Source organism: Homalodisca vitripennis, unplaced genomic scaffold, assembly GCF_021130785.1.
Source record: "Homalodisca vitripennis isolate AUS2020 unplaced genomic scaffold, UT_GWSS_2.1 ScUCBcl_8312;HRSCAF=16373, whole genome shotgun sequence".
Classification (NCBI taxonomy): domain Eukaryota; kingdom Metazoa; phylum Arthropoda; class Insecta; order Hemiptera; family Cicadellidae; genus Homalodisca; species Homalodisca vitripennis.
This window is the reverse complement of record NW_025784424.1, coordinates 14,939-26,096: the sequence shown is the minus strand read 5'-3', so window position 1 is coordinate 26,096 and position 11,158 is coordinate 14,939. Positions and strand designations below refer to the sequence as shown.

Here is an 11,158-nt window from a genome sequence, read left to right as displayed (position 1 = left end):
TTTTTGTTATAATCCCTATTATTCCTTTTGGTGTAAAATATAAAAATAAAATTATAATTATTATATGGAAATAAATAACCTTGTTTTAATAACACACAAACTAAAAAAAAATATGATTCAAAGTCGGATTTGAATATGTTTTTTTAAAATATAGTTTTTTCCACATCGACACCAAGCACCTTGCAAAAACAGAAGGAAATATGCTCCGGCAATTTATGCGTATGGACCTTGGGAAATATGCCGTGTGCAACTCAAAAGGGTTAATAGACCACCCAAAACAATCTCAAATTTTGACAAAAAGAAAACATACCTAACAGAGGTAATGAGATATTTACATAATTTCACCAATACAAAATTTATAATGGAAACAGATCTTGTTAAATTTTTTAAAAAAGAAGTAAAAGATTATTTTAACTAAATTGTCTCTATATTCTTTTAAGAGAATATTTTCAAGTAACAAAAAACCAATTTAATTCATTTAAAGAGAGAATTAAAAGATAAATTGGGTTAAAGATGTAAGTTTTCTACCATTTAAATGAACTAATAAATGTTGTAACTTTTTTTAGTTATATTTTAAAAATTTAATATTAGTATTTAGTTTTAACTGTAGTGGACAACTATTTATTTGAGCCCTGTGAAAGGGAAAAGTCGGTCTAAGTCAAGTTAAACCCATAAGTTTTGGAGCAATGAAAGGGGAAATATTTACTAAAAACAGTTGCAACAAATCCAAAAAGGTGTAAACATTATTAATCTTAAACTTATAATCAAATTTTTTATTCTACTGAATAAACCATTGTATATTAACCTTTTGGGCAGTTTGCAATTTGGTAGTTTTTTACTTATTAATGATGTTTTACTACTAATCAAAATAATTAATATTAAGTATAGAGACTTTAACAACCACTTTTCCTTCAACAGTTACGGATGGTGAATGAATAATAAAACGTTGTTGCCATGAAATAGTAAGTTTTAATTATTAATAACAATATCAATTTCAAAGTAGCTAGTAAACCATAATTTTAAAATATTACAAATAAAATATTTAAATTAAATTTAAAATTAGGTTATAACAACCATGTTTTCTTGATAATTTTAGAAAAAGATTTATCTGTTTCTGCATTTCACTCGTCGATAAACTAGGGTTCTCATACACACTGAGACTTTGCAGTCACTAGATTTCATAAAAAGACCCATGGTGGATTGGTAGGTTAATGCTATGGAAGAAGATCCATCATGTCTTTTCTTCTTTAGAAGACACGTGACATTTGTCACGAGGATTCGAATAAAGAAGGTTCCATTAAAAACATTGCTCCAGATTTGTATTCGATGTGTCCGTCCTCTTCTATCTTGGCAGGTGTAATATCCAAAGGATCAAAACGCATATCATCATTAAGAGTTTCTTTGTACAGGATTTTAAAGGGGTTCATATCCTGTACATATACCTTAACCAATGAAGTTATTTGATGCCAAGATTATATGGGTTTTACCTCACAGCATTTTTCTTTCTTCTTGTTGTATTGATTTCTCAAGAGTTATGAGTTGAAAGCATATCTTTTCTGTTTGACATTTTCCTGTCCACAAAGTAAGGGTTTTCTTTGTGATTTTTGGATTTTTGCAATAACACTATACCCAATCTTGAGGGGGTATACATCAACCAAGGAAGGCTTTCTCTATAACACCCAAAAATCACCATCGTTGGGTCAAGTAAGAATGGCCGACCATCGTCATATAACTTATGTATCGATAATTTTAATGTTATTATTCCCCTACTTGCTGTAACAAAGTGCAATCATAGCTAGCGTCTGGCCCACCGCAAATAGTCACTAAACCATGGACAACAAATGGTTACAGTATTTCAGGGACTCTGTGACGTAGGAATGCTCCAAACTATGCAGGAACTTTATCTCCTGAGAACCCCTGTGAGGTCTGTATACCGATATTGTTGGAGGTAACCATCGTTCCCTAAACATACATGGTATCCAATTTTCCTGTGGATAGCTTGTCGTGAACACCCCTAGGTTATACATATACATATTGCGTTTAATAATACGCTACAGAACAGGTGAGTCCCCCCCCCCCTAGGGAAAGGATAATGGCCTTTAATGCTTTTTGGAGATCAAAAAAGTAAATGCATAGTAATCTTAACATCTGGATTTGATTTGGATCTTTCTTCCAATTGCCCTCTCTTAAGCGTTTTTGGGCGCCTAGTGAAAGAACCGCTTTAAACCGCAAATGCAAGAACTCATGAGCAGTCTGAAACAGATTGTGCTTCTCCTCATTGTTTTACACACATTTGCACAATTTCACTTTGAATGTGTCGCATTTTGTGCAGGTATTCATTTTCCGGGAGGATGAAAATGAACGATTAAATTACAGAAATTAAAAGTATCGAGCGGTAAAAAAAATGGCTTCTGACACTGGGTTTCTGCATTGCCATCAGAACTCTGAGAGATATATCCCTATTTTGGATTGTGGGTCCTTGTGTAGTGTTTTTGGGATTCGTTTGAAGGGAAAGAAGAAATGGTGGAATACTCTCACTATTTTATTAAACGTTCATAGTCCCTATTTTTCTATGTAACATGGTTGCTTACCCCCTTCATAATCAGACCCAGGTACTTGTCCTATGACTAATTTTTTTGTAAGGCTCTAAAAGTCCTTCCATCTGAAATCTGAAAAGTTTGTAAAAAATTTTTTTTATACTAACTATCTGCATTAGCATCTGGCAACTGAAGATTGATACTTCACAGATTTGCCTTTGAGTTTCCATCGAGAGCCATCTCTTATTCTACGTGTACTTAGAGCACTAATGGTTTACGCTTGCGAAAGCCCAGTTATATAAGCAAACTGAAGGAACACAAGGAACAGTGGAATAAGTACCAGAACATAACACCACTCTTCCATCTAATGGAATCATGCTGTTGTGTTTTTTAATCACAGTGTGGAGCAGTGAAGCAAGTCCCAGACTTACACCACTATTCCTTCAAAACAAAATTAATATTTTGTTAAATAACAATTTTTTTTCAAAGACCAATAAACAGGTATAAAGAATTGAAGATTTTGACCTTGCTTCACTATTCCAGTACAGAATGTAATGAACCCTGTAAGGAGTTTCATATCAGGTTAGAAAAACTGAAAATATTAAAAAAAAACTGACTTACACCACTTTTTCCTTATCACAGGCTCATTTGTACTTTGTAACATATGGAATGAAGTTGGTGTGACTAAGAACTACTGTCGCCAATATACTGGAAAAAAGTTATCAAAATTCAGTCTGATTATATTGATATGAAGCCATCTGCCTGATAATTATGTTTTAAGATCAAGTCAAAATAAAATTTAAATGTAAATATTTTTTATGATATATAAAGATTTAAATATATACCTTTTATTAACTTTCAGTTTAATTTATAAATAAGCAAGTTTCCTCTGTCTCACCTTGTGCAATTTTAAAAGTTCCAAGCTTAATTCAGTATTTATAAATATTTTGATTATTAAATCCCACAGTGAAGTTTTTTTACTACTACATAGGATAGTCTTTAAAAACCACATTACCTTAAAACGATCTATAACCTCTTTTAAACAAATTTTCTCATAGTATGCTTTCATTTCCACAATGAATCTTCAGTTGCTCACAAACAAAAATTGCATATAAATTATTATCATATTTGAAACTAGGTTTAAATCCTAGATAGTCCACCGATTTAGTGAACTCTCATGAGTTTTGCGATCAGAAGAGCCTCCAGAATTTCGATCGCCATTATGCGGCTGCATCTTTGGTGATGGCCGAAGTCATTATTGATAGCTTGTTCAGTTTACAAGTCCTTCCTTTTCAAGTTTTTTTTTTGTAATTTTCAAGCTTTCTGGACCTTATATGTTTTTTGGTTTTTACTTTTTCTATCCACTTGCTAAGCATTTTCCTTTTAAAAAACAACAAATAATATAAGCGGGTAAATTAAATATGTAGCACAAATTTTTAATGAACACACCTCAAATTTTTGCAAAAATGATGTTGATTTTTAAAGCTTAGATAAACTGTATTATGGTGTACAATACCCAGCTGATTGTTTATGTTAGAAGAACAGTACAATTGATTATTGATTTAATCTTTAAATGTAAGATTTAAAATTAGGGTAGAATGAAAAGTGGATATAAGTATCTTTTAACTACAAATAATCCAGACTGTATAGTTAAAAGTTTGTATGTGGAAAAATGTGTTATGTGAACCAATAGAGTCTAATACGAATTCTAAAGTATTCTTGAATGTGTTTGCCAGTGGTAAAATTCAACTGGCAGATGATTTTGCTGTATAAAATTATTGTCCTTTTATATTAGTAGGTAGCTAACACATTTATGATTAGTAACAATATTTTATAAATGAAACTAATAAGATCAGAATCTCATATTTCCTTAGTATATTTAACTCAAATTAGTCTTTTTGTTGTAAATCATGAGATAAACAAAGGTGTGGCATTGTTAATCACTCTTGGTTGTTCCAAAATTCTCGTCACTAAAACGAGCTCCTAGACACCACAGGAACTCAATGATTTTCATATGGGCTAACATTTGGTCTGAAGAATGGGCATGCTAGCTATGGTTAAAATCCATGTTTGTAAGATATCCGTACCAACTTGTGATGGACATTTTTACATGGTGGAGGTACTTCTTCTCTTGCATCCAAAGGCCATGTCACCTTTGTACAGAGGTCATATTTACGTACTAGCATTCTGTATCTTTAAATACACGAAAATTTCAGGAATAGTGAGTGCACAGGTGCTCATTAACATGACAAATGCAATGCATGCATAGCGAGCTCCCTAATGAATGATGCAGTGACAGTGATAGACAATGATAACACTTTGTTAACATGAGATAGCCTAACCTTGAATTAGTCTGGCTGGCCAGACATGGCTTACACAAGCATTTTCAAGTATTTTATCTACAACATAAATTACTTACACAAGCATTTTAAAGTATTTTATCTACAACATGGATAGACTATTTACAAACTGTATATTATTTTAAACTAAACTAACCAAACCTAACAGGTATAGTGCACTTTAACAAGTGTGACGTCCATTCTATAAGAAAGTACCTTAAGTATCCTTGAGTGAAATTTGTTTTTAAAGAATAAGATTTTGCTAATTTCAGCTAATACCCATGCATTTACAGGATATTCAGGATAGGAATGGTTAAAAACATTTTAATTTTTGAGCCCCTACTCCTTTGGTTCAAAAACCTTCATTGTTTTAGTTTAGTTTAATAAAACATTTAAATACACCAACTGTAATGAATGACTGGCCAATTAAATGAGTCTGGTTTCTAAATAAATATTAGTAAGAGTAAAATGAATATACTTCGTGACACTCAAATGTATTGTGATATGTATACTATTTTTCTGGCCTGAAATATTGAAGAAAACAAATTTTAGAACTCTTTGTCCTTTAGTTTTGGGAGATAAGTGTAAATTAAATTCAAAATTTTGTTGGAAAAAACTTTGTTATAAATACAATAACTTTAATAAATTTTACTACTACAGAAGTATATACGATTTCTTAATAAAGAAAGGAAAAGAATTTAATTGTGGACTAATTTAATTTTTGACCTCTTTGCCACCAAAACAAGTCAATTGGAGAAGTACTGATATAGGTTACAGGTGACCTCTAAATAGATTTGGTGAATTTTTGTACCATGGATACCAAGTTGACTTATTATAAACAATGTTATTAAGAACTAAATTCCCAACATGAATCATCCACAAAATTTATCTTTACAGTGATTTACAAAATTTTTAGTGAAATGTAATTATTGTATTCTGCACTTTATTACTAAGGTACTTTTCAAGGTCATGTAGAAAATAGTAATATTGTATTAGGCTTATTTATTTTAATTTAGAAATTAAAAATCCTTCAAAAATTTACTTTTAGCTTTCAGAATTTATGTTATCAGGTGTTTTATTGTTTTGTTTATTTTTAAACAGTGTTGAATTTTTACAAATTCAGTTACAATAGAGTTACAATAAAAAATTGTACAAACAACTACAGCTTTTTTTGTTCAAACTGTTCTGAAATGAATATATATATAAATATATATATATATATATATATATATATATAGCCAATATATATATGTATACGTTATATACATATATATAATGTTTTAATATATACATATTATATATGTATATATATATAAACATTTAATCACAAAAAGTACTTACTCCGGCAAGGCTCAAACCTGGATCTCTCACTTGCCAGGTGAGTGCGCTACCACTACACCACAGAGCCCTTACTTTTTATGATTAAATTATTTTTTTAGTATTTGGTTGTTTCTGTCACATTTGTGTTTAAGTAACCAAACTAAACGTATAATAAAAAAGACCAAAATCAAATATACCTGTCAAATAACTGATTTGCATTAATTAAATTTGTATGTAAATAAGTAGTTTTCATTTCAAAATTCAATTTCATTTGAATATGTATATATTTGTAAAATATAATATAGTTGATCATTAGATCAGGTTTAAAAGTTATTTGGTTTCATATTAGAATACAAAGTTAATGAATTGAAATTTTTATTTGTAGCTCATGGATTTTATTAAACAATAATATTCTATCAAAAATATGTATTTTCTAATATATTTTTTATGTGTGTGTTTTATTTAGGACCTTGCTAGAACCTCTAAATGTCCAGGTCGACCTTGCTAGAACTGTTGAGGTGATTGAAGATGAATGTGTTAACAAAAAATTGACAGGTAACAATATTGAATTTAGTAATTTATCCATTTAATCCTAAACAATAATTCGTTTAACCTAGAATGACATTGACAAATTAGTATTTAACCGAGAAAAAAGAAATGACACTGCCAAGCTAATTATGTTTGTTTACCTTGTTCAGAGCAGCAGCTTGTATCACTGGGGCAATTTAGATCATGGCTCATGGTTGTTTGTTTAGCGAGAACAGTTTTAGAGCTGTTTGTTCGTCTTGCTGTGCGTGAACAAGAGAAGTCCATTTACAGTCTGCAATGTAGCTTGGAAGTCAATTGTTCCATTACTCTCCAATGCACCATTCATTAATAGTTTACTTTTTCTGCACTTGGTCCTAAAAGGATATTTGTACCGTCCTTTACTTACGTTTGAACCCTCAAATTGAAGTGTTCTGCAAAATTCCCGGTTAGATTTAATTGTAACAGATTAGTTAATGTTAAATACAACTACTTTTAAAAGAACAATAACCAGCCAACAAATTGTATTGATATAAAAATATAGGGTAAATTCATAACATTAATAAATATTCTCAGAAAACCTGCTGTGGCAGTTCCACTCAGTTAATAACATACATTAGTCAACAATTTTGTACAAGTAATTAGTAATAATATTTTAAATTTAAAATCAAGACAAAATTTGTTTTTTTATAGTATACATTTAAAGTGTGATTATAAAAAACATGATTACTTTTTTGTATTTAATTTGTTTCTTTAAATAATTCCAGTTATTACAGTATAATAACTTTATAGTTTTAATACATACAAAAGTATTAGGTTTCACTGAGTTTTCAAGCAAAATTTAGTATAAATAGATTAAGTAGTTAATTTTATTCTTGAGATGTTTTGTGAAAAAGACAAATCATACATAAAAGAAAGTTTTATTTTATCTGGGTAGACTTTAATAAGTGGCCTACACTCATTAATCAAATTGCTATTATCGAATGGTTTGATTGTTTTTATCCGAAGGATAATTCCATATTACAATTTATTTAATTTAGCATAATGATTTCAACTTATTAGTTTACAGTAATTTAAATATAAAACAGTTAACAACAAGAAGTAACTAATATTTGGAGACTTTGAAAATGGCGATGAATATGAGGAAAATATGTAAGATATTTTTCACAAGTGAAGAGATTTGTTTAAGTAGCTTCAACATGTGGGTTTAGCTCCTGGTAACATATTGGGTGGAATTCTTTTCCTCCATTTCACAAAAGCTTGTTACTTATCGATAATCAACTGGGTAAGGTTATAAATATTGTAAGGTTTCTTTGGTATCTAAGTCTAAGGCTGTAGTTGGTTTTCTTGTTCTTTATAAAAAATTTATGTATTTAAAAATTGTAATGTACCAGATTCATCTTGTTTATGGTCATTTATTATATAACTCTTATTGTGTATGATTTTTTACATACATTGAAGTTGGATAATATATTGGGATTGTTCGATAATATCAATCTAATAACAAGTGTAGGACGCTTATTAAAGTCTCCCGTTTTATATCTCCCACAGTGGCAGATAAAATAGAAGTTGCCTCAGTCTTCTCAGAATGGATAAGCTTCAATGACATTCAGCCAAATCCTATTGATAGACATGCACTATTATAAAACACTCATTCTTAACTGTGTAAAAAATGAAGCAAAATGCTGAGTTTATAGGTCAGTTCGGTATGGAGACATTGTGGTTGGGGACAGACATACAGACATAAATTTAAAACCGACTAATGCGCTATAAGTTTAACTATTTTACTATAAAAAATGTAACTATGTTAAAACATCAATTTAGACATTATATAACAACAGGACATATATATATTGTGTATTAGGCCTGTCAATTAGGATAGTATTGTTTTGTTACTATTCCTGTAACCAAACAATATCAAAATAGTAATTTATAAACAGTTAGTTTTTCTATATCATGTATATAATCTAAAACATCTTTATATTACAAACTTTACAACACTTCAATTAATTGCTCGTGTCATTATTAATTTTTAAAGGTATTAGTTTTTGATAAAATCTTCAATTTTTTTTATCGTAGGTAACAAAACATTAATTGTCCTTTTTATGTAAATTCTTCAGTTTATGGATATGCGTGCATTGAAATGATAACATGTTTATTTTGTTTTAAAATATATAAACAAATGAAATAAATTCTTTCATATATAACAAATAATTACAGGGATAAAGTTTGTGTTTTCATGTTTAATCAACCTTAATTTTATGTTTTATTTTAATTTTTCAGGTGAATTGATAAATTAATAACGTGGCCAAATAGTCTACACAACACTTCTTACAAAGGATATGGTAAGTTTCTTTATAGTTTTGTTTTAAGTATAATACATTTGTGTAATATTGCTTGCATTAATATTTATTGTGGTTTAATTTTAACTCACTGTTGGAATGCTTCTACAACTGTGTGTGATTTTTAAACGTGTAAAAGTTTTTAATTGTAAATATAATTTAATAGGTAACTTAAAACCTTTTTAAATGGTTTATGTGTTGATTATACATAATTTAAATACAAAACAGCAATCAACATTATAACGTCGATCTGACACACACGTTTTGATTGTTCAAATAGTACATAAATCAACACTACCACCACTATTTATATCCTGTTTATAAATCTTTTACTATTTTGGCAACAGTGATGTCCCAGTGACGTCATAGAAATTGTCAGAAAGATCGGCCAGCTATTTTTTAAATTAGTGATATATCATGGGTATGGATTATTATGTTGGTTCATAACTTGTTATAGCTTTATTTTATGCTGTACTGTACTAAATTTTGGTATATTTTGCAATTATTTAGTGTAAAAATTATAATTAAATTTGTTAATTTTGGAAAATAATTGTACCCATAGTAACAAATTTAGGTACATTTCATCACTTAAAAAAAAAAAATAAAAAAATAGGTTATTATTAGTGGTTATTATTTTTTATAGTGTGTATAATTCTCTGAATTTTTAATATATTTTGAAAAAATGTAGTGTGGAATGAATTAATTTTTGTGTACCAATTTTTGAAAATAATCGTAACCCATAGTAACAAGTTAAGCCTTTCATGTATTATTTGTGGTTTTTACAATATATATACAATTTTTCTTCAAGAGAACCTGGATACATTTATATATTTTCTGAAACGAGATAAAACAAAGAATAAACTGGCTATCTCAGATTCTAATTTTTTATAGTATTAACACACTTTACCATGGGCAGTCCCAAAATAATTTTGTAATATCGCTTTTTTTTTATGGTTTATGAATAATTCTTTTACACCGTAAATTATCTTTACATGTTTCCTGAAAAAAAATAATGCATTAACACATACAAATAAAAAATAAACAACAATTTATTTTCAATTTGTTTTTTTTTTTGTTGGTTTGTAGTAAAAATGTATTTTTTTACGAAATATTTAAAGTACGGGTACAAAACACTCAAAAATGGCCTGCCTGCTTGTCGGAGGTAAAAATGACTGCCAGTTTCGAGAGTTAATAAAACCAATTAAAAGGATTGAATGGTTTAGTGGAACTCGAGTGTGATTGACTGATGCCACTTGACCTGAGAGCCCACTTGTGATAAGGTGATGACACTTGTCCGCAGGATCTACAAACATGAGTGTGGCCTCTCTCCTAGACTGATCAAGGTGTTAGCACTGATCGTCATCATACTTATCGTGCTGCAATTACTCCTACAACAACTTTCTTCGAGGCCCACTGGATCGAGCCGCTCTTCATCTTCAACTCCTCTCTGCTCGCCAGGCACCACATTTATGTCTTGCCGATGAACAGTAGCGATAAGGGGGTTTCTGCCAACTCTTCCGAAACACTGGTAATTATTACGCTTTGTAATCATAGAAAAGTAGATGTTTCAAAAAATTATACAATGCAGTAACCATTAAACGCATTGGACTAGCTAGTATTTGGGAGTCTAGGGAGAATGTTTGCACTGTTTAAAATAGCCATTCAATTCTACCCATTATTAACCCATTGAGGAAGCAATTAAACCTAGCCTCTTTAGGACTGAATGAATGTTTGAATTGGTTTAGTTAAAAAATGCATGTGTGTGCTAAAATATTAATAGAATGAGTTTGGATATCAATAAATTAGTCAAATTTTCAGGGCATTTTGTCTATTTGGTTGCTCTACAATAGTGTTTCTTGCAATTTTTTTTAGTAATATACTTACAAATTTTTGTAGTAAGAAAAATAAAAAATAAAAATCAACTGTCAATATTTTATTACTTTTTTTGTTTATCTGATTTGATAATTTTTTATATTCGAAACAGCACAATGTTTTTTTTTACATAGGAAACCAGTTTTTTTGGATTACTTAATTATAAAGCAAAACAATCAAAAATTCACTTACATTTTTTCACTTTTTGATGATTTTATGAGAA

The 11,158-nt window shown here is 29.5% G+C and overlaps 1 long non-coding RNA gene across 1 annotated transcript; it reads left to right on the top strand.

Annotated features, from left to right (window-relative positions):
* The first annotated feature begins 5,665 nt into the window (after positions 1 to 5,665).
* Positions 5,666 to 10,586, top strand: LOC124374408. Its single transcript, XR_006923554.1, has 4 exons — positions 5,666 to 5,830; positions 6,663 to 6,751; positions 9,005 to 9,066; positions 10,364 to 10,586. It is a non-coding gene; the product is annotated as an uncharacterized LOC124374408 (long non-coding RNA).
* Positions 10,587 to 11,158: the final 572 nt, after the last annotated feature.